At 34.4% G+C, this 227-nt stretch overlaps 1 protein-coding gene across 1 annotated transcript in view; it reads right to left on the bottom strand.

Annotated features, from left to right (window-relative positions):
• LOC119594807 (basement membrane-specific heparan sulfate proteoglycan core protein-like) overlaps positions 1 to 227 on the bottom strand; it is a gene marked incomplete at its 5' end in the record, with an annotated part of 219,836 nt that overhangs the window by 2,797 nt on the left and 216,812 nt on the right.

Here is a 227-nt window from a genome sequence, read left to right as displayed (position 1 = left end):
TACCAGTGTGAGTACATGTACTCTGTATGTATGCACAAATTAATCACACACTCACCCATTCTTTTCTTTGAAAATCATTTCAGATGAAGATATAGACATATTAGCAGATTAGTATAGAAGCAGCCAATTACCTTGTAAATCATTGTTAGTAAATAAGAAGCACTGTTGTAAAGATGAGGAAGAACGGGAAGCTCGTTGGTCTCCATTTCTCATTACACAAGAAATTA

The sequence above is a fragment of the Penaeus monodon genome, chromosome 34 (assembly GCF_015228065.2).
Source record: "Penaeus monodon isolate SGIC_2016 chromosome 34, NSTDA_Pmon_1, whole genome shotgun sequence".
Classification (NCBI taxonomy): Eukaryota; Metazoa; Arthropoda; class Malacostraca; order Decapoda; family Penaeidae; genus Penaeus; species Penaeus monodon.
The sequence above is the reverse complement of the archived record's forward strand: the minus strand, read 5'-3'. Positions and strand labels throughout refer to the sequence as shown.